The sequence below is a fragment of the Canis lupus genome, chromosome 2 (assembly GCF_011100685.1).
Source record: "Canis lupus familiaris isolate Mischka breed German Shepherd chromosome 2, alternate assembly UU_Cfam_GSD_1.0, whole genome shotgun sequence".
Taxonomy (NCBI): domain Eukaryota; kingdom Metazoa; phylum Chordata; class Mammalia; order Carnivora; family Canidae; genus Canis; species Canis lupus.
Window position 1 is genome coordinate 12,433,370 of NC_049223.1, and position 20,334 is coordinate 12,453,703.

The 20,334-nt window shown below is 37.3% G+C and overlaps 1 protein-coding gene across 6 annotated transcripts in view; it reads left to right on the top strand.

The window, feature by feature from the left end:
• Positions 1-20,334, top strand: part of EPC1 (enhancer of polycomb homolog 1) — a 94,450-nt gene that overhangs the window by 26,162 nt on the left and 47,954 nt on the right. Inside the window, exon 1 of one of the 6 annotated variants that reach the window (XM_038529870.1) lies at positions 9,521-9,577. The exons of the other annotated variants lie outside the window; for them this stretch is intronic. The gene's annotated coding sequence lies outside the window, so the exon portion shown is untranslated. Of the gene's footprint in view, positions 1-9,520; positions 9,578-20,334 lie in introns of those variants that run through there. 6 annotated transcript variants of the gene reach the window in all.

A 20,334-nucleotide genomic window follows, 5' to 3' on the forward strand; every position in this document is an offset into this window, starting at 1 on the left:
CTGGCCATGCCTGTCGGGGCGGGGGGCTCCAGTATTGACTGTTGGCAGCTCATTGACATTTTACCACCGTGGCGGCTTTACCGTGTCGTGGAAACCGGGTTCAGACCCAGGGGTAATAGACTCTTCCTCTCACCCCCAGATGCTTGACGGCTCCTAACCCCAAGGAATCGCATACCTTGGTTTTCAGGTGCAGCCACTTAAACAGGGTGCCAGGGTACTGACAGTGGAAGGAAGTGAAGGAGTCCTGGATTTGTGTGCTACAATCTTGTGGAAAATTGTACTGTAATACTTCTACTTGGTACTGTAAGAATTTCAAATGTAGAAATTATGCTTTGTAATGTTGATTTTTGAAAATAAAGCTGTTTAAACGGTTTGGGTTATTTAACCTTTTAAAGTAAAATAGCTGTGACAGTTGAATGTTACTGTTGAGGGTAGTGTGCTGAATCTAACTTTACAGAGATTAGCTAAGTGATAAGTATGTAGTAGAGATTGTCTGGTGTGGTCCTGGCTTCTCAGCACTTAGCTCTGAGACAGAACCTCTTAATTTATTTTTACTTGTATCAACTTCAGAGTAGACTGGTGCCATTTGTTTATTTTTAAATACGTGATTTGTTTTTAAAAATTAAAGTACTTGTGACTGCAGAATCTTGTCTTTTGGTTTTATTTTTGTTTCAGTTGATAAGTTTTACAGATGATATTTTCAAGTTGGGGTGTTGGTGTTATACTGCTTTGGAATTTAATTTCTAGTTCTTGTTTTGCAGCCGAGGAAGGTGGGGAGAGCCTTTGATAAAAACAGGGTAGCACTACAGTACACTTTAGACAGGTAGTTAAGTCTTGCCTCTGTGACTATTTGGACAGTCCCAAGAGCTACAGCCTGAAATCAGAGCTGAGCTCAACTGAAGTATCGATACTTGTTAGATTTTACAGATAGTTTTTGTTCACAGAAATAATTTTGACGTTTTATACTGCAGTGCCTATCATTAGTAACACGTGGAGTCTCTCTTTCTGAGGGACATGAGGGATTTCTTTTTTTTTTTTTTTTCTTCAGACTTCTTTACCATCATCTAGTTAGGATTTGTTTCACTTTACATGCAACTGCAACTATGATCAGTGCAACATAGACCTCAGGAATAGATTCTGAATTTAATAGAAGAATGTAAACAGTACCAGGGAAACGACTGCTCTCTCTCCAGTCCTGCGGTTCATGCTGTCAGTAGTAGTAAGTAGTAGGCCAAATAATTCACAATATTGAAAGTAGCATGTTACATGATACTAAAAATACAGACTAAATTTAAGTAAGGGTAGTTGAATTCTGACCTAACCTTAGAAAAACAAAACTTTTTGATAATTTGCTGAAGCATGATATACTTCTTAAAATGACAAATGGTTAAAACAAACTTTTGCCTTTGATTGATATTTATGGTGTCTCTTAGGTCAGAGTGACCTAGAGCCTGAATTGAGGGTCTAGTTTAGAAAAAGTAGAATGGTGTGTTGATCATGAAAAATGGGACAGATTTAAATGAGGATAGTTTTGTATACACCACCTGATTAAGAGCATTCATGATCAGAATGTATCTGCAAAATTGTCATGTGAACTGTATCTGGTAATCGTTAACATATTTTGTTTCTATGGCGAATAACAAATTCTAGATTTTCACACTAAGAAAATAGAAGTTATTAATGTACTCCCATGTAAGCAATTTTAATAATGTAAGCTGAACACACCGAATTAGGCATGCCTCTTAATTTTTAAGAAACAACTTTAAGTAGAAATCCTCAGTTCCCTGCCCAAAAATGACTTAGCTCAATTTTAGAAAGTTATTTTTTATTATTGTAGTACGATTGAAAAATAACTCCAGATTATAATAAATTGAAGGATTTGACTGAGTGTTAGATGTTTAGGGATTTGATGTTTGAATGGGTACACTGTAATACATTGTAACTTGTTAATTCAAAAAATAACTTTGTTAAGTAGGCTTCATGCCCATGGTGGAGCCCAACATGGGGCTTAAACTCATGACCCTGAGATCAAGAGCTGAGCTGATGTCAAGGGTCACCCAGGCCCCCTAGAAGTAATTTTCCAAATAAAAATCAATAGACTGTCAGCTCCAAAATGAGATGTATGAATCCCTTTGGGGGTTAAAAAAGACAAAAGTTTAAGCAAGTTAGGAGGGCAGATGTTGCATCATTATAATACTTGAACACTTTTATTAAAATTATAATCTTAAATTTGAGATCTTTGAAGTTAGGGAACGTTCAAATACTGAGTTTAGTGCCACAGCTTCACCTTTAATTGAAAACATCACTTTTCCAAGATGTCAGTACTATTGATGTTTTTATTAAAATTGATTTGTGTTGGTTAAAATCGGAGCTTTACATTAAATTATAATTTCCTTTATGGATACTTACCCTTTAGGAAAGGCATTCGGGAAATACTGGTTTTAAAGTAATGATAAATTGGAGCTACCTAGTTCCTGTTGTGTATAACGTTTTCATTGGGATATTTAGGATGTTATGGCTCCGTTATGAGTGGAGAGTTAATCTTTCTACTCCTGGTACCTAGTCTGGTTTTAGCAGGATAGGTGATGTCATTGACATGTTAAGGATATCGCATTGATATTACCTTACATAGCCACCTTTGACACTGTTAGAAGTAGGGTCTAGCCTTTACAATCCAACACCTTGTTTAGTAGGGTTCTCTCTCACCAGAGAAAATGGTCTCATACACCTGCTTTTTTTCTCTTTTAAAACTGCCACCTTTCATTATTGGTCCTGTATGCAATATTATTAAACCCCAGTTAAGGACCATTTATAAAGTGGACAGGTTTTTGTTTTTAATTAGAGGGAAATTTGGAAATATATATCTCTGATAGGAAAAGTAAGCACTACCTTTTCAAGACTTAAGAGTCTCATTTTCCTATTTTATAAAAAAAATTTAAATGATCAACTTAAAAGTTTCTCACTTTTTGAAAGAAACCAAGAATCTTTTTTTCCTTTAAAATTTTATAAACTAAGAGCTTTTAGTCCTTGTAATTTTTTTTTTTTAAGATTTTATTTATTTATTCATAGACACAGAGAGAGAGGCAGAGACACAGGGAGAGGGAGAAGCAGGCTCCATGCAGGGAGCCGGATGTGGGATTTGATGCCCGGTCTCCAGGATCACACCCCAGGCTGCAGGCGGCGCCAAACCGCTGCGCCACCAGGGCTGCCCTAGACCTTGTAATTTGTAGTTATAAAATTAATCTAGATTTCTCCCTTCTGTCTTGGAAGTGAAGAAAAATATGTGAAGTCTCAATTACAGTAGGAGCAAAGTTTAATTTTTGCAAACAAATTTTATAATTAGAAAAGAATTCGAAATTGAGGGTCTTTTTTTTTTTTTCATTAAGTGGCAAAAAGTCTATGTAAAACCCAAGATAATTGAGAAGGAGTAGTCAAATTTAGCTTCCATCCTGCCAAGATCTATTTAATTTTTTTAGTGATTTTTAAGTAAACTTTACACCCACCATGGGGCTTGAAATTATGATCCCAAGATCAAGTCACGTACTCTACTGACTGAGCCAGCCAAGTGCCGCTCCCTACCAAGATATTTTTGAGTAGAAGTTTCTAAGCTGAGGTTCTAAGGATTACATGGAAATAATCCTGGAAGTAGTGAATTACCACAATATGTGTATAAAATTTTGTGATGATGTATTTTTCTAGGAGAAAAGTTCACATTTTTCATCCATTTCTCAAAACATTGGTAATGAGGTAGAGAAGAAAGCTCAAAGTTAAGCACTACTTACTCTCCTAGAAATTTCAAATGAACTTACTTTGGTTTTGTCAGTATAATTACGTAGACTTATTACTAGGAGAAGGACAATTGAAAACTAATAGGCAACTCCTAAAGAGACTGAGTACTCTTAACTGCAAAAGGAACCTCTTGAAAACTATAGTTTCTAGGTGCCTAAAGAGCTCTTATTTCAGTGTACTATTTGATATGTAAAATTTTGGATTGGTACCATTTGTACTTACATTTCATTTTCTTATAAAACAAAAGTAATAAAAACAGGCTTACGTATCTAATCATGTTTTGTGGATGCTTTGTGGTCTCTAATGTATTTTGTCCTCAACTACCATTTCTTTCTCTTAATCAACAGTACTTAATTAAAGGGACTATCTAAATGTAGGGTAGCTTAAGTTTTGTAAACGGTAATAACCTGTGTTTACATGACTATGAATTTGTGGCTAGATTGAATATGAAAATCAACACTCCTAAAAACAACATTTTAGTTTTCTATTTTGCATTTTACGATCTCATGGTGTACGGTAGTGGTAAAGTTAAACAGACGAAAGATACTTGTGTCTCTGTACATACGTAGCTAATGACAAGAGTTCTGTTTGTATACAGTAAGATGTGGAATCTGACTCTATGATTTAATTTTCCTGAAAAGCTAGGGGTATTTGTTATCAGCAGTTGGTAAAAATAGTAAGTTTAAAGCAGTAGATAGCTTTTTAAAAGGAGCAGTAATACCATGGAATGAACGATGGTAGAGTTGTAATTCTGCTGTTTAAGATAACAAAGGAGGGAATGAGAATTTTATTTTGTAATTTGGGAATAAAGTGAATTGTGAATTCCCAAGTGAAAAGGTGGTATGAAAATATGAAATACTTCTAAAGACAGGGATTTTAGAGTATGTCTTTTACTTTTTAAAGTAAACTTTTGAATCCCTACAGTGTGATTTACATTAGTATTTTATAATACCCTTTTTTGTAAGAATTTATCAATTTATTGGAAAATCAATGAGAAATTATTCAAATGTTTTCAATAAGTTGCTAGAACTACGTTCAGTTACTTCAAGCTTCAGCACATTTATAAATTATGGCAAGTCTTTCAAGTTTATGTTACTTAAAACCTATGATTATAGGTAGTGATTTTGAGCAATTATGTTATAGCATTTTTAAACATAATGGAGACCCAACTTTGTTCTTTTAAATATATATGAAATGAATTTCAACTACTAGCATCCCGGTAGTAGGTAGATGAAAACAAAAACATGTTGCAGTTAAATCTATAACCCATTATTTGAGCTGTAGCTGTGATGAATGGGGTATAATCAGTTCTTCAAAAGAAATAACTCTTCTTCAATTATTTGTTGTTACGGAAGTTATCTTTGAAAAGTTCGTTCGGCTTCAGTTATACATGGTGACATAGTTTGCTGAATTTTGTGACTGATTATTAAAGTAAATCATTTTCTTTGAATTTATTTCAGTATAGCAAATTCTTGCTGAAGAAATAGGACACGGCCTTGGAGTGAATCCAGAGGCAAAGATAATGTGAGGTTTAAAACATCCTCATGGATGGGCAGACAGCCTCTTCTCTGCTGTCCTGCCTGCTGCTGCTTTGCAGTGTATTCAATAAACTTCTATCTTCTTTAAAAATAAATAAAACATCTGTGGATGACTTAATACAGTTTCAAATCTTGGTATATACTGAGATGAATTATTTTCATAATTGTGGAATCACAAGTAGCAGTTGTGTTTTTTTTTTTTTTTTTAAGATTTTATTTATTCATGAGAGACACACAGAGGCAAAGACATAGGGAGAGGGAGAAGCAGACTCCCTGCGGGGAGTCCGATGTGTGACTTGATCCCAAGACCCCAGGATCATGACCTGAGCCAAAGACAGATGCTCAACCACTGAGCCACCCAGGTGTCCCAGCAGTTGTATATTCTTTGAGAAAATGTAGTTTGCTTTTTATGGCCTTTGACAAATCACTTAACCTTACTGAGTGAACTTCAGTTTCTTAACATGTCTTCCATCTTCTGACCCTACTCTGAAATAGCTCCAAGGAGTGAATAAGGCAGGGTATGTAAAAATGGTGTATAGGAAAAAAAAAAATGGTGTATAGGTGACTTTTGTTATTACCAAATGCTAATTGATTGTTTAGAATGGCTTTTTTTTTTTTTTTTAGAATGGCCTTTTTCTTGGTTCTGAAAAACTGCTATATTTACATCATCCCTTGTATTTGTGTTTATCTGATAACGAATGTGTTGGATGTGTTCTTTTTCCTTATAGAATTGTATATGGTTGTGGAAAATGTGTCCTTAAATTTAGGTAATAATTGGGAAAATCAATCTATGACTCACATTTTCATCCAAGTTCTGACAGTTGAGTGTGTGCATACATGCTCCCTCTCACCTGGGTTTTCTAACTGCAAAATGGAAGTTAAGGCTATGATAATTTCCTGTTGTAATGAGCATATTTTGTTGCCAATAAATTTGTTTCCAGATTTACTTTATGTGACTATTAGAATAGTCATTCAATCTTGAATTAGTTAATGATTTCATTTGCGTATTATATAAACATAATTTAAACAGAAATAAAGGTAGTCTGGGTGCATAGATAATTGGTTTTGGTTTAGTCTAGGAAGGTTCACAGGTTCTAAAGTATTTAAAGAATATAAATGGGTGCTGTAGTCACAATGCTTTTATTGTTATGAGAATTTGAAATTTCAGCCAGAATGGTTTTGTAGTGATGGTTGCAAATTTGTGTTTTACTGTAATGTAATGGAGGCTGAAGGGAAACAGAATATAAATATGGCTGTTTCGAAGTCTAAAGCAAGAATTTGATCATTATTCTAATTGATAATGGAGATATTTGAGGTGTGTTGTGCAAAGACTAAGAAAATGGAGATAAATCCATTTTCATTCACTTTGGTAGCAAATACTTGTGCATTTGCTTGGAGGCAAGGACCTGTGGATATAACACTGAACAAACAGGGTTCCTCTTTTAATGGATCTTAGATTCTAGAATATAGGCTCTATTGGGGCAGGAACTTTTATCTAGCTTTATTTAAGTGTTCTTGGCACCCAAAATAATGCCTGGTATGTAGTAAGTGTTCAATATTTGTTTAATTGAATGAAGTCTAATGGGAAAACAAACCAAAACCAAAAAACAAAAAACCCAGAAGGCAAATAAAAGTAAAAAATACAACTCTTATGTGGCAGTGGAACAAGATAATTTCAGGTAAAGGAGGAAGGTGGAGTTCTCTTTGTATAGATGGTTAAGAAACTTTGGATCTGAAACTTGAATGGTGGGAATGAGCCAACCCTGTGAAGATCTGATGAAGAACATTCCAAGGAGACCCATAGATGCAGAGAGCCTGAGGTAGGCATAGAAGGCCAATATGATAAGGATGATAAGGGCAAAGTGAAAAAAGAACAGGGTGGTATGAGATGAGGACTGGGATAGTCAGGGGTCCCTATCTGGTAAGGCATTATAGGCTACTACAGGAAGTTTGGATTGTTTTGAAATGAAGTCAGCCATTATAGAAGGAGACAGAAGAAGTGACATGTTAAGAATTGTGTCTTTTTGATATTATTTTTGCCAGCATGTGGGAGAATGAGCCATATTGGCAAGAATGAATTGATGGTGACTCTGACTGGGGTGGTGGTAGTGGAGATGAAGAGAAATGGATGGATTTGAGGCATGTTTTAAAGGTAGAACCAGCAAAACTTGCTGGTAAATCTGAATGTACTAGACGGAGAGAAAGAATCAAGGATTAACTCTTCATTTTTCTTGAGCACCTGGATAGATAAATGATTGGGCCACTGACTAAGATAGGGATAATTGGAGGAGGAAGATATAGAAAGAATGGGTGTGTTTGGTTTGAAGTGCTTCTTGTCCATATTTAACTGGGTATGTAAGAGAATGTAGTGTGTTTAGAGCAGTCTGTACTAGAACTGTAAAATTTAGAAGTCATGGGTTGGTGCTGTAAACTTGAAAGTCTTTGGGAGATAGATGGTTTTAATTTTTAAAAATTTTTAGATTTCATTTATTTACTCATGAGAGATACAAACAGAAGGAGAAGTAGGCTCCCTGTGGGGAGCCCAATGCAGGATTTGACCCCAGGACCCTGGGATCATTACCTGAGCCAAAGGCAGACACTCACCCACTGAGCCACCCAGGTCCCCCTGGTAGCTGGTTTTTAAAGCTGTGCCTTGGGGCTCAGCTAGAGGAGTAGCTGATAGAGAAGTAGGAAGAAAACAAGACTCAAAGTGTCTCAAAAAAGGACATTGGTTAACTATGTCCACCGAAGATGAGTAAGGGAAAAGCGATTGTTTGATTAGATGTGTGCTATTGGCCTATATTAGTGGAGTAATGGGAAGGAAAGCCCAGTGAAAATGGAAGAAACAAAGGAGTCATAGCAAGTAGAGACAGCTTTTTGTAATGGTTCTGCTATGAAAAGCAGCAGAAAAAAAAAAAAATAGGACAGTGGCAGGAGTAGGCTGGGGGGATCAACAAATGACCTCTTTAAAAAATGAATTACAATGGGGTGCCTGGGTGGTTCAGTTGGTTAAATGTCTGACTCTTGATTTCAACTCAGGTCATGATCTCAGGATCATGAGATAAGTTCCACATCAGGCTCCAGAGTCTGCTCGAGATTCTCTCTCCCCTCCTCCTTCTGCCCCTCCTCGTGCATGCACATGTGTTCTCCCTTTCTTTCTCTCTAAAGTAAATGAATTAATTTTTAAAAATTGAGTCACAGATTTCCTGCAGACACAAAGGAAGGGTAGGACAAAAAAAACAAGGGAACCAAAGCCAGTCCTCAGTTTCTCCCGTATCTACATAGAGAGTTTCCAGGCTGCAAGCATAGGTAGGGGAGATCCCAAACAGACTCTGACAGCTTCTTCGAGTTGAAGAGAGAAAATTCAGTTTGGAGAGGCTGAAATGACTTCAGGGCAGGATATCAGACATGCACAGAGCTCTAGAGATGCTTTTGGTGTGGCTAAAGACTGATCAGAGGTTGGGATTAAAAGCAATTGGAATGAAATAAGAAGAACGGTTCTGGGAGCTCACAGAGGGCTAGGAATATGTTGTGTCATCACTAGCCATAGCAGAAAGACATCCTAAAACACGAGGTGTCAGATAAAAAGTTCTCAAAAGAGTTACTTCCTTAGTAGTAGGCCCCAATTAGAGTTGAAGACTGTTCTGGATACAGCCTAACAAAGATGAAACACCATTCTCAAAAGGATCAGACTCATTTCAAGTAACTTCATTGTGTCCCAGAATAAAGCCCAAGAATGTTCAAAGGAATACTAAAAGGTCCAACAATATAAAACTTAATGTTTGACATCCAATTAAAAAATTACCAGTCATGCAAAGAAGCTGGAAAATACAACCACCAACTAAGGAAAAAAAAAAAAAAAAAAAAACAGAAAAGGACCAGGTAACAGAATCAGTAGACAAAAATGTTAAAATAGTTATTAGACTTAGTGTAAAGGTTGGAATGATGTTGTTAAAAGGATAAAATAATCCTATCCCCTCATCTGCTTAGCACTTTGTTTTTAAAAACTATTTCCTTCAAACTGTCTCTCCTGGATCAATTTCACAGAGGGAGTTCCTCACTAATTAGACCAGAGATACTTCTTCCTCTTTAAAAGTAAGAAGGCAGATATGGGAGGGGAAATGCAGATGGATTGTTAGAATTGGCAGTGGGAGAATGAGGTAATTTATCCTACGATTCTGTTTTCTCTGTGAGGTATGAGGTGAGGTCATCACCTCAGAGTGAGGGAGGGGACCTTAAGAGAGACGAAGGTATGTGTGGGGAAGCTAACTTACTAGAAAATGATGTAATTGAAGGACTAGCTGAGGGCTCAATGTTTGTATCATTTAAAGTGAGACCAGTCAGCTCACTTGAGCAGTTGAATGTAAGCATTAACCTTGGGTTCAAGCACCAAGTAGGAATACCATAGGAGTTTTTCTAGGTTTAAGATTTGCCCAGCAAGTAACAGAGGAAGAAGAGAGGCATAAGAGCATGAAAAGTTGTGAGGTAGATTATCATGATAGACCATGGAATCTAGACTGGATAGGCAGGGAAGAAGGAAGGGGAAGTGGTAGGAGTCATTGAAATAAAAGGCTCTGTGGGAGAGAAGTACTAGAATAGGTGAAACTAAGGAGAGGGTGGTGGTTAAAAAGTGAGATGCTTGATTTTAGATGTCAGAGGTGGTGGCACAGTTACCAGTGAAGGCAAGAGCTAGATTATAATCACAGGAGTGGTGGCTGAGGTGGGATGGAGGAAAAGATGAATGTGGGTGAGAAGGTCATGATGGCAGAAGTGTATTAGTAGTTGAGAGGAAGACTGGGAGCTCTGTGACTTAACCAAGAAAGTGTGTATGTCAGTCTTGGGAAGTGTGATGGTATGAATTTCTCAGGGGTTATGATTTTTGGAAGGATAGCAAAGTAGGAATAGTATGAGATTGGCAGTGGGAAACAAGGAAGATGAATAGTTAACGCACCCATAAGTATGTAGGACATGGGAAAATAAACAGCTTCTGCTTGAAAGGGCTTGAAAGGGCTACAGGGAGTACTATTTCTGGAAGACACTGCCAGGCTTCAGTTAGGACAAGAAGCTGAGGGAACAATGGAAAGAAGTTGAAACTTGTATGAAGAGTTTACTGATAAATCTCTATGCTAGAGAACAGAGCAGAAGAGTTTAGGAAGGCAGAGAAGGGTGGAAGGTTGGGTCATATTAGGTAATACTGAGGTCAGAAGCCAGGGAATGCTGTTAAATCTTGGGCTCTGTTGGTAAAGAGAGGTTTATCAGGCTAACTTCAGATGCACAAACTGTTCAAGAAACCTTCCTAGTTGATAATCTGAACTGTATGAAGCCATTCCTGCGGCTAAATATGGTGTGATAGCCTGAAAGAAGGGCATCCCCAGTAGGTAGAAACTGGCTGCCTGATGAATTCCAAGGAGTATCTATCACTCCTGCAGTTAGATACAGGCATAACTCAGAGAAATTGTAGGTTCAGTTTCAGACCATTACATTAAGTAAATACTACAATAAGACCAGTCAGATGAATATTTTGGTTTTCCAGAGCATTTAAAAGTTATGTTTATAGTATACTGTATTCTGTTTAGAACTTTTGTAGGGGTTGTTACCATTTTGGAAATAACTTCATCAACATCATTTGTGGTATTTGAGTCAACAGACATAAAGCATAAAGTTCTTTTTATACTGTTACATTCACAATGATTTGTAGACATGTAGCATCTGTGATTGCCTCATTTTGTCTCCGAGGTACATACAAGCATTTACATGTTGAAATATATATTATAAATTACTTTCCTTTTATTTCTCCTTTGTTTTGCAATTAGGGTTTTGGTTTGAATATTTTTAAAATGTGTAAGGCAGAATAGTGAAGGACTTTGAAAAGAAGGAGCATTGAGTCTGATAGGGTTGAAAACGTCAACTCAACTTGGCTCAAAACATGAACTACAGAATAGAGCTGTAGTTAAAGTTCTGGTTATGCAATTAACCCTAAGTCTGGTATAATTGAGATCTTATGTTATTTATAGCATGATGCCTTACATATAGTAAGTGCTCAGATCTTTTAACTTATTTATTTTACTTTCATTTTTAGTCCTTGAAGGATAGAATGTGTTCTTTAGATTGTTTTTAAAAAATTTCAACAAATTTCCATTATAACAAATGTTTTTTGTTATGGAGTATTTTGATAGTACCAATTTTGATACACATATGGTTGTGTATAATAGGATGTGAAATACTAAGCAGAGTATCAAAGAATGTAGCCTTAAGTAGACAAGTATGTCAACTAAGTGGATTGTCTTTTCAGCTTAAACACGTTTGGTTTCCTAGTGGATGCTATGATGTATAAAATACATTTCGAAGAATTCATCAGGTGAAAAAAGTTTTCTGCACTTTTTAACAGGTCTTGTACACTTCAGTGATTTTTAGTTTTTAAGGCTGTTCCTTCACATAAATCTACACATTCGAATGTGAGAATTCCTTGTAGAAGGATAGGATGCTCTTGTATTCCTAAAGTTTGATAATTGCTTCTTCATTGGTCTCCTTACTCTGGTTTTCAAGTTTATAACCACCTCTCAAAGTTGTCAGGACAATCTTTTTAAAATTTGAATCTGGTTGTCGCTTTGATATCTAAAATCCATAAGTTGTTCGTTTTTCTGATAGAATAAAGTACAAAACTTTTTTTTTTTTTTTTTTAATTTTTATTTATGATAGTCACACAGAGAGAGAGAGAGAGGCAGAGACACAGGCAGAGGGAGAAGCAGGCTCCATGCACTGGGAGCCCGACGTGGGACTCGATCCCAGGTCTCCAGGATCACGCCCTGGGCCAAAGGCAGGCACCAAACCGCTGCGCCACCCAGGGACCCATTTTTTTTTTTAATTTTTATTTATTTATGATAGTCACACACACAGAGAGAGAGAGAGAGAGAGAGGCAGAGACATAGGCAGAGGGAGAAGCAGGCTCCATGCACCAGGAGCCCGACGTGGGATTCGATCCCGGGTCTCCAGGATCACGCCCTGGGCCAAAGGCAGGCGCTAAACCGCTGCGCCACCCAGGGATCCCAAGTACAAAACTTTTAATTGGGTTTCTTGGGCCCTGGTCATCTGACCTCTATTATCCAGTTTTTTCTTTTCCTCTCCTTAAATTCTGTATTATTTATTTATTGTTGCATAATAAATCACTCCTACACTTAGCAGCTTAAAACAGCAAACACTTATTATCTTACACATTTTCTGAGGGTTAGGAATCTAAGCAGCTTCTGACTGATCCTGGCCTAGGGTCTTTCATAATGTCCCATTAAAGCTCTTGGCTAGGACTGCAGTCTTCTAAAGGCATGACTGAGTCTGGAGAATTTCACTTCCAAGCTCCCTCACATAGTTGTTAGCAAACCTCAATTCCTTAACTGGAGGCCTTTGTTCATGAACTTCTCCGTTGCTGTCTCATTGTCCTCACAATATAGCAGCAGGTTTACCTCAAAGGCAGTGACCCAAAAGAAAAAGATCACAAATGAGAGAGCATAAAAGAAACAGTCTTTTATGACTTAAATTTGGAAGTTATATATGATCATTTCTGTGATATGCTATTTATTGGTCATACAAACCAAGTCTGGTAAATGTAGGAGGGACCACACAAGGCTGTGGATGCCAGGAGATGGGGAATCATTGGAGGCTGGATACACAGTAGCCACATGCAGAATACTCTGACTCTCTTTCAAAGCCCCCACAGGTCTCATCCCATTTATAGTATCAGCTCATAGTCCAGAATCTCATCCAAATTGGTTTCAGATAGGTTGATGCTTCTCATATGTAGTTACTTAAGTACAACTTCTCTAATTTCTCTCAACCTGTTAAGCTAAAGAGAATTATCTGCCCGCTCCCTCTTCTACAGAATATACAATACTGGGTAAGGCTTAGGATAATCCTATAAAGCATTCCCCCATTCAAATCAGGAGGCAGAAGGTGAGGGGTGGTAGGCATAATTTGGAGTTCCCCGTCCAAAGCATTTTTGAAATCCAGTCATATAAATTATGGTAGTTCCTTGGTCGAAAGTCAGTTCCTGAGTATAATTAACATAAAGCTCTCAGCTTTGCCCTTTGGGCATTTGGTTCTGCCCTCTACTCACCCTTTCTTTTTCCTGAAAGGTAAAACGTGTTTGTTACGGAGTTTTCTTAGCTTGTTTCCTGCCAACATTTTGGGACTCTGAAGACCTTTTTTCATTTTGTATTGTCTCTTGTCTCTTTTAGTTCAAGCTGACAGTGTTTCAGAATATGTAATTCTTTTAAAAACTTTGTGGGTGTTCTATGTATGTTATTGGGGTCTATTTCATTAGTTGAATACCACACCCATAGGGATCTTTAGGATAAACCTTTTACTACATGAAAGGCTGCTGAGAGACCACACCCTTAAGCCTCTTAAAAAAAAAAAAAAAAAAAAAACTTATTGTCTGAGAGATTCTGAAGTGAATAATTTTCTTTACCAGGTCTTTTGTCCGGCACAGTCTGATCTTTCTTAGATTTTAACAAAAGATTGTATAGTCCCTCCTTCCATTTAGTTTTAGACAGTGTTTTTCTGTTAGTGCTCTGGATTTGATCTTGGCTCGGAGTCCTTTTTTAAATTTTAGTGTTTGCGTCCGGGAGAGACTGCACATTTTCAAAACCATCAACTCGGGGCTCTTCTTTAACATTTCTTCATTTAATTTAGTTTTTGTCACTTTTTGACTGCATAAAGCAGAAAAAACAAGGCAGCGCTTTCAGCTCTTGGTTTAAAATCTCCATAGCTGGGGAATCCCTGGGTGGCTCAGCGGTTTAGCCCCTGCCTTCGGCGCAGGGCGTGATCCTAGAGTCCCGGGATGGAGTCCCACATCGGACTTCCTGCATGGAGCCTGCTTCTCCCTCTGCCTGTGTCTCTGCCTCTCTCTCTCTCTCTCTCTCTCTCTCTCTCTCTCTCTCGCAGGAATAAATAAAATCTTTAAAAAAAAAAAAATCTCCATAGCTAAATCACCCAGTTGATTAGGTAAATTTTCCACTTTTCACATAACTAAGGGTAACAGTGTTACCAAACTTTCTGCCCCTTCCTCTGACATCTGCCTTTTTTTCTGCCCTCATCCATCCAACACCATGAAGCGTTTATTAACAGTTTCTTCACTAATACTGTCCTTGAAGGTCATGGTCTAGTTCCAAAGCCATTCCCACATTTTAGATTTTTGTTATACAGTAAGGACTCAGTACCAACATGTGTGGTGATTATCTATGGCTACGTAACTGCTTATTCAAACCCTGGCAGCTTAAAACAAACAATCTGATCTACCTTTTCTCAGGATCAGGAATCTGGGAGTAGCTTTATTGGGTGATTCTGGCTCAGTGTCTGCAGAAAGCTGTTCAGGGTTGCAGTCATCACAACTGGGTAGTTTGCTTCCTGGCTTATGTTGGCTGGAGTCTTCTGTTCCTCATCACATGTGCCTCTCCATTTACTGCCTGTTTGTCCTAACAACCTGACATCTGGCTTCCCATTAGCAAATGATGCAATAGAAAGAGTGTGTTCACAGAAGCTGCATCTTTTATAACCTAGTCTTAGAAGTGCTATACCTTCAGGCACCTGTGTGGCTCAGTAGTTGAGCATCTGCCTTTGGCTGAGGGTGTGATCCTGGGGTCCAAAGATTGAGCCCAGCATTGGGCTCTCCATGGGGAGCCTGCTTCTCCCTCTGCCTATGTCTCTGCCTCTCTCTGTGGGTCTTCCACGAATAAATAAAATCTTTTTTTTTTTAAGTGCTATACCTGTCATCTCTGCTGTATGCTACCACAAGCCCTCTGCTCAATAAACTGAACTACATATTGTACTTAATGTTCTCTCAGTTGCTCACCTCTGCCTTTGTTTACACTGTCCCTCTTTTCCATGGATTCACTCAACAAACTCCTGTTTGCTATCAACTTTTATGAAGCCTTTCTTGACGTGCCTTCTCAAGCCTTGTCATACAAAACCTGAACTTCTAGAAAATAAATTAATGTGTTTGATTATTTCTTATTCTGAAACCCCTTTGAAAGCAGAAACGGAGTTGTATCTTTTAACATTGTTCTGTCACAAATGTTTCTTAATGTGTAAGTGTTCTGAGAAAATCTAGGTATTTGATGATTTTTTGGTGTGTTCTAAAATGGTAATTAGAAACCTATTTTAACTGCCTTTGAGCTTTTGGAGTGAGGCTAATGAAGGGTTAGGGTTTAAGGTATAATTTTTGTAAGATTAGGAAGGACATGAGACATTCTAATAATTATGCCAGAATTTTAAGCCAGAGAAAATGTCATGACCTTGCCAAAAGTATGTTTTGTAAAGCATGGCACTGAAAAGTGCTTAATTTATATTATATTGATTTATCAACTATTTGTAAACTTACACTTACAAAGTATAACGATAAATATTATGGGGTCTATAGACATGTCATTTCTTTCAAGGGGTTTGTAATTCATATGATAAACTGTAATCTAAGGCAGTCTTTTCAAGTCCTTGTAAAGATCAGAAATCTCTATTTTTACTTTGAGTAGTTTATCACTCAGAATCTAATAAAACTGTGGGAACTAACTTCTAACATTAAATTCCTGAAAAGTCCTCTTTCTTCCCCTATTTGAAGTAAATCTAAGTAAAATCATTTAAGATCAAAATCAATCATTTTACTCTAATTTAGGTGTTTACATTGAAATGCCTTTTCTCTGATCTGAAAGTGTTTTTTGAAAACCAAGATTTTGGTTGCAAGTATCACTTTATTCCCTTTGAAATTTCCTTTTCCAAACCATAGTGACATCTTGAACTGTATATGAGAATTCTGTATGAATTTTTTGCCTTTGGTGAGTTTTTCTTTTGCAGTGCAATTCCATTAAAATAAGAGCATATCATAGAACCAGCTACACACAAATATATTCTTTTGTCTTGAGTTTTTCTGTGCACTATGTAAAAACATCTATTGAATACCTTTTTTTCTTTTCTTTTTTTTTTTTTGTCTGAACTTTTGTGATTTTGTAAAATAGACTTTGGAAATTCTTCCTAACCCTTGTAGTGATGAAACATTTTCTTTGGGACAGAGTAAAGAAATGCTTCATAGGATTAACATTTTCCATGGTCTTTACATTTTTAGGATTTGATTTTTTCATATAAAATTTTTCAGTTGAACCTCAATTCTTGTTCATATCTAGAATTCTTATTTCTTAAAGATTTGTAATATTTTTTATCAGTAGGAAGAAACCAATTAAATAACTATAATGTCCCTTTATTTCCACACAGCTACCTTAAATCCTGCCTGGAATAAATCTTAAGTTTGAATAAAAAGCATCTGTAATTTGTCAGAGTTTTCACTAAATACCCTGCCTTATCAGTTGGGAAATAATGAAATATAATCTAATGTTTACTTTATGAAGTGGCATGAAACAAGATGACCACTCTTTTCATAGTATGTGTGCATCTTCTAACCATATTGCTGGGGCCTGTTGGTGAGGCATCTTTATGATACAGGTATGTTACCCATAACATCTTGGTGTTATGCTGTCCTTTCACTCAGTTTAATGCATTCAGATTTACTGTGAATTACAGTGGAGAAATTAGAGAATCAGGGTGAAAGTTCAGATAGGCTAGCAAGAGCTTACAGTACCCTGAATAAAAAATTCTTAGGTAGTTCACGTTATCTCCATTGCCACTTCCTTAATTCAAAGTACTGTCATCTCTTGCTAAGATTTTAGTACCTTCCTAACAAGTCTTCCCAAGACTGCAATTACTGCCTTCCCCAGTATTAACAAAACCAATGGTTCTTTGCAAACTGAAATCTTGTTGTGTTACTTCCTGCTGAAAACCTATAAAGAGTTCCCATTGCTCTTAAAGTGGCTTATATATTAGGCCTTTATATAATCTGGCCCCTGCCTTCTTTTAGTTCCTTGAAAGCTTTCCAGGTCCCTCCATCCACAGGATCATTTTTCATTTATTGCCATGTACTGACTCATTATTTCTCTACAAGTTGGTTTAGTAATCTCCCACAGATCCCTCAAATCTCAGATCCAGGTCACTTCCTGAGGTATCCATACACTGGGATAGATCTGTTACATGCTCCCATAATATATCTTTTTTTAGAAATTAGTTATAAACTTCCATTTCATTTATGTGATTATTTGACTAATCTTTACTATATGACTCTTAGCTCCCAGGTACCTTTAGCAGCGGAACTTTTAGTGCCTTCATTTTTTGTTGAATGAAAGGCTGGGTTGGCCTATTGTTAATTTATATGTTTCTAATTCAGTTTGTCCCAGAGTTGTGTTTAGAGATGAAGAGCATGAATCCCATTGTAATTTAGAATTACATGAGGGTAATGTTTCCAACAGATTTTTCTAACATATGGTTACTGTGTGATTAGACAAGTCCTAACTACTAGACCTCACTTTTATCATTTATAGAAGGAACTGGAACTAGTTGATGTATAAGCTTGCTCTGACTCAGATAGATGTTCGGTGATATTAATGGTTTCCCTTAATCATCAGGACAAAGACTGATTTTTAAGATTTTATTTATTAGAGTGCACACATGTGCACAAGTGAGGGGAGGGTCACACATAAAGGGAAACCCTACACAGAGGGTAGCATGAAACTCTACACAGGGCTTGATCCCAGGACCCTGAGATCATGACCTGAGCCAAACTCAGATGCAACCAACTGAGCTACCCAGGCGCCCCCAAAGATTGGCTTCTAACTTCATTGTCCATTGAGTTGATTTGGAGGTTCTATTCTCTGTTACCCCACTCTAGGATTCAGCTGACAGAGCAGCCTCTATTCTGAACTTTGCTGGACACTGTAATAGAGAACTCTGTAAGATCTCTTACCTTGTATCAGTTACTCAGATGCTCTGGCCAGAAATTATATGCCACCTAGGCTCACAGCTAATTGCCCAGAATAAGCCACACCCTTCCACCTACCTATGAAGGAACCAGGAGGTACAATCCTACCATATGATCAAAAGGCAAAGGAAAAAAAAATATTTGGACAAACAACATCAATGTCAGATCTGCCCTTCTATTCAACCAAAGATTTGAATTGCTGTCTTTACCACAAAACATATTCTTCTTCTCCCTAGTGAACCCAGCCCTAAAGTCCCAGCATCAAGATGGAACATTAGGATCAGGTGAAACACACAATTCTCTACATTGGTTTGGATGTGTTTCCTCTTGATCTGGAGATCTGTGAATGAAAACACTATCTGTATCACCACCTGCTACCCTCCTACTCCTGCTATACTATACACACACACCATATACTCAGAATAACAGAGCCTTGATAACCGCAATAAACATTTCCATTTGGATAATGGAAGGTTGAGGAAAACATAGCACTCTCTCTCTAATCCATAACAACTCAGAAATTCTACCAGGCTGACTTTAAAAGGGTCCCCTTCCCCTGGATTTGGGGAATATTCTTGTTTAGGTACTAAATCTTCTCTCCTTGAAGGTCTCCCCAGTCATTGTTTTGAGATTCTTAGCATTCTTTCATTCTCTGTCGTCTTCCTTGGCGTCATCTGAAGTAGGTATTAGAAAATATGCCCTTTTGGGAGCTAATGTAAGTGTACTTTTAAATCAGATTTTAATCTGGACTTTCGGTTTTTGTCAGCACAACTTTGTAGGCTTCTAATAGGTTTCCATTTAGTTCCATATGCCAGTAGCCTGTATTCATAGTCTTTATCAGATGTCAGTCTCCTAATTGCTAGGAGCATAAACCTATTAACTTTTGCAGGAAAAGCTACACTCTTAATGTCTTGTTTTTCCTGTGAGCATTTTGTTCAATTGAAAACATTAACATAGTTTTGATTGGGTCTCTGCTTTCAAGACTCTAATCCATCCAAATATTTTATTGTAAGTATCATGGCCCTACTGTGAGTTAAACCTTACCCTCAAGGTTGATTACTCTTTCTCGTTGTTAGCCCATGCCTTCTTGATTTGACACAAGGCTTGGGTTGAGAAGCATTCTTCAAATACTACAAGTCCCTGAATGTTTGGACTCTTCCTTTTCATTCCTGCTTACTAATAGTTTTAAATATTTGTTTTTTATAATACCAAACAACCAACACACCATTTAATGTCGTTTTTTAAACTCTTCTAGAGCTGCAGGTTTGTACATATTTGTGCATAACCAAGTATTTTGTACTGCCTGATACGCATTACTAGCCTTCCACCCTCGGAGAAGTTTCCTTGCTGCTTGGCACCCAGACTAATGGCATATATTTTAGCCTTTGTGTCACATTAGTATCCCACTTCTGAACCAATTTATATCATTCGGAATCAACTAGGTTATGATGTGATAACAAACAACCCTAAACATTTTTTTTCTTGTTTTCTGTAACGTTTTTTATGGATCAGACGGGGAACCAGGCAGATGTAACAATCAACGTCTCAAGTATGATGGCAGGTAGAAGGAGATTTCAAATCTTTCACCAGCAATTAAATACTCTGGCCTAGAAATAAGTCACTTTGACTCACAACTCATTGACCAGGGGTAGTCACCTAGCACCACCAACCACGGGAGAGCCAGAAAGTGCAGTATTATTGTGTGTCTGGAAAGCAGCCAGGAATAATTTGATGAACAGAACTGAAGGCTGTTACACTTTCCGTATTTATCTTTGTGTATTGGAAGAAAGAGAATGAAGAAAGGGGGATATTTGAGGACATTTGTGAAGATAGATAAAAAGTGTATCTTTAGAGGTGCCCGGGTGGTTCAGTCAGTTGACCAAGGACTTGATTTCAACTCTGGTTCATGATCTCAGGGTTCTGGAATCAAGCCCCAGGTTGCATTCCTGGTTCAGCAGGGAGGGGGATCTGCTTGAGATTCTCTTTCTCCCTCTGCCCTTCCCCTCTGCTCATTCTTTCTAAAATAAATAAAATTTTTTTAAGCATACCTTCAGTAAACTATGTTTTACGTCTCCTGAACGTAAGGTTTTTAACACATCCTTCACTCCATTTAGATAGTAAGTTTTGCATTCTGACCATAGTTTGGTCAGACTATAAATA